This window comes from Primulina huaijiensis, chromosome 1, assembly GCF_012295235.1.
Source record: "Primulina huaijiensis isolate GDHJ02 chromosome 1, ASM1229523v2, whole genome shotgun sequence".
Classification (NCBI taxonomy): Eukaryota; Viridiplantae; Streptophyta; class Magnoliopsida; order Lamiales; family Gesneriaceae; genus Primulina; species Primulina huaijiensis.
Genome location: NC_133306.1, coordinates 11,348,680 through 11,352,049, shown reverse-complemented (window position 1 = coordinate 11,352,049; position 3,370 = coordinate 11,348,680). Strand labels below are relative to the sequence as shown.

General features: G+C 33.6%; 1 long non-coding RNA gene across 1 annotated transcript in view; it reads left to right on the top strand.

Moving 5' to 3' along the window:
- LOC140973150 (uncharacterized) overlaps nt 1-3,368 on the top strand; it is a 14,370-nt gene extending 11,002 nt beyond the window's left edge. The window contains exons 2-3 of the long non-coding RNA XR_012174579.1: nt 2,608-2,696; nt 3,288-3,368. This is a non-coding gene — a long non-coding RNA (uncharacterized lncRNA). The remainder of the gene's footprint in view (nt 1-2,607; nt 2,697-3,287) is intronic.
- The last annotated feature ends 2 nt before the right edge of the window (nt 3,369-3,370 follow it).

Here is a 3,370-nt window from a genome sequence, read left to right as displayed (position 1 = left end):
GAACCTTGATTTAGTGTTTACAAATATATATAGCACAATAAATACTTGACCACATTTATAAGTTTTGGTATATATTATATACTTATAAGATAATAATTTATAACATAATATAAATATGATTATTTAATATATTGGAACCATTTTATTAAGTGGATTTCAATATTGTTCGTTAATGTTAACTTTATTAAAATACCAAGAGTGGATCCTTTAATCGCAACTATTTAAATTAAAATTTGAACAATTAAAATTTACCCATTAAAGATTCAAACAATTAAAATTAAAAAGAAACAAAAACAAAAACAAAACAAAAAGACATTATAGTGGACTTGTAATTACCTTAGCTTCCCTGTGGATACGATATCGGACTCACCGAATTATACTACTTGTGGACAACCTGCTCTTGGGAGTGCAACAATCAAAGTGACAACATATGGCATACCGAATGATATCCGTTTGATAATTGAAGCAAAAGTCCGATTGGTTGGGGAAGCAAGTGAAATAATAATAAGACATATGCCAGGATTTGGTAAAAGCACATATGCCAAAAAGCGAAGAGCTAAACGTTTAGGTGGATGTCATAAATGTGCAAGGTGGACTTGTAAAGGGAAATGCAAAAATGTTGGAATGACATCAATGAATAGAGAAGATAAAATTTTATTCATTAAGAATGGTCTGAGTAAAGAGCCTTTGGATAATTTTCTAGATGTTCTTGATATGCATTCTAGTGGGTACGTGCAAAATGAACTTCTTAAACTATGGTGGCAATTTCAACATGAGGAATATCAATATGGACAGTGGAATCATCCTTATAAAGATCCTACTGTAGTAACGCATATCTGTTTAGATAAGTAAATATATATATACAATTTCGTCTCGGGAATCTGAAGTTAAAAGACCCTGTTTGCCAATTTATAAGAAAATTGGATGGGAAGCTTATCATCGACTCATAGAAGGCGTTGAAGCCGTTACTGAACGTAAAATCAAAGGAAGATGTGAGCCACAATCACAACTACGCTGTATATATGTGTCTTAATTTATGTCATTTTCATTTTCTTTTAATAATATTAATTCTCTGTTAAAATATTAATTTTTGGCATGTTACGCTTATAAATTCATATGCTGTGATTTAACAATTGCATAAAAAATATTTCTGCATTTTGTGGATCTAGTGCAGGAAAAGATTCAATTTATGAAGAGGTAGCAGAAAAGCTTGGAATAACACTTGCTAAAAAAAATATTCATTTGGTATATGATGGTGGTGTAGTTGGTCTCATGGGAAAAGTTGCAAAATCTGCGCATGCAGGTGGAAGTGAAGTCTTAGGAATTATTCCGATTACCTTAGCCAGTCTTACTGGACCAACAATAGGAGAAGAAATGAAAGTGGACAACGTGTATGAACGAATTACTCAAATGATTAAACATTCAGATGCTTTCATTGATTTGCCAGGAGGTTTCGATACTTTGGAAGAAATATTTCATATTGTTTGTTGGGCACAATTAAATATCCACAATAAGCCAATTGGTTTGTTAAATGTTAACAATTATTATGATAAACTGCTATTGATGATGTTGTGGAACAGTGGTTTATTTCATTAGCTTCGCGAAGGATGTTAGTTTCTGCTACAAGTGAAGGTGAACTTATTGATGTACTACAAGGATTTAGTCATGAACCAGATCCATTCTTATATCAACTTACTTGGCCAACATCCAAGAGTAAGAAAAGAAAATTCATGTGATGCTGAACTTGTGATTCAACGGTATGTTTTAATTTTTTTTCTCTTTAAGGTATGAAAAATCTCCTCTTTTTCTTCTCCTCTTAGTTTGTTTTTATATAAAAATAAAAAAATATATTCATATATATAGTACTAATAATGATTATAATTTTTAGTTCAATGACGAGTAAGGTGTCAGTAAATGTAATACCCGAATTTTGAAAATGTGACAGTAGTTGTGATGGTTTATGACCTTACGTTATGGTATGAATGGAAATGAATGTTATAGAATGCAATAGATAATGGGCGGGTCTTGTTCGGAAAAAATGGTGTTTTGGCCGAGAGTTCCGCGCCCGAGCGGAAAAAGACATCCGCCCGGGCGGGCCGCAAGTTGAAAAACGTGTTTTGGTGTTGGGAAGGCATAAAAATCGAATGGTATCATAATTTTCCTCATTTTTCTTCTTTCTCTTCCAACAAAACCCTTCTTCCTTCCATTTTCTACATTTCTTCTTTAATATATGGGAGAATTGTTCAAGGAAATTATGAAATGAAGTTAGATTTGTGATCCTCTCTTCAAGATCTTCAAGATGATGTAAGTATGTTATATTTTATTCAAGTTTGGAAATGGGTTGAAGTTTAGAATTTATATTTGAGTTGATATTTGAGATATTGAGATGTTGGAGATGTTGAAATTGTGTTGGTTTGAAGTTCAAAATGGAATTGAAGCCAATGACAAAGTAAAGGAGTTAACTCTTTAGCACGCATGGCATGTGTTTGATAAAATGATTCAATAAATGTTTTATGGCATATTACGGTTAAGAAATTTACGGATTTTGATTTGAAGCAGTATTGGATTAATTATGAATTTTGAACAGAAACTACTCTGTTTTGATAGATGATCAAAGTTCTTGAGTTATAGTAGAATTCAGAGGTTCAAGACTTCTCACCTACACATTTCGATCTTCTTTTGGTAATATTTGAAAGGTATGTTACGGTCTGTAACATACGAGGTAAAAGTATCATTTTTATTTTAAATTGAAAATTTGGTTCGATGAATTACTTGTGATTTGATGATGACTGTGGCCTTGAGATGAGTTTATTATAATATCGAAATGATGATATTGATTTGCATCATTACATTGCATATTGAGCCACTTGTTGATTCAGATTTGATATGGCGGAAGTCGCCTTGATTTATTGATTTGTTGGACGTATGGGGCTATAGTTGAGTTGGCATAGTGTTTGCGGAGGTCGCTATTATGGCCTGAACACTCTCTATATGCGCACCATAGTCTTGGGATTGAAGAACACAGCACCCCACCTCGAGCGGATGAGTCGGTGGATGTTGCTGGGGGATTCTCTTTCCTTGGGTACCCTATGACCAGATGATTCACTTGATCTTGAGATTTATTGATAGCCCACAACTTCTGATCATGCATTGCATTATATTGCATCTTTATGAATTTAATATGAAATATTTGTCACTTTAATTCTCATATGTTATTGATTGTATCATACTGGGTTTATAATCACCGGCATGTCCGGTACCTCTTGTTTTCATGCGCTTGACGGTAGGTGAGGCGAGGCTTGGGATGCCAGAGTTCAGCTCAAGGCGAGGAGATACGAGTTAGAGTGGGATTCTCGGGTCTTAGGAGCTA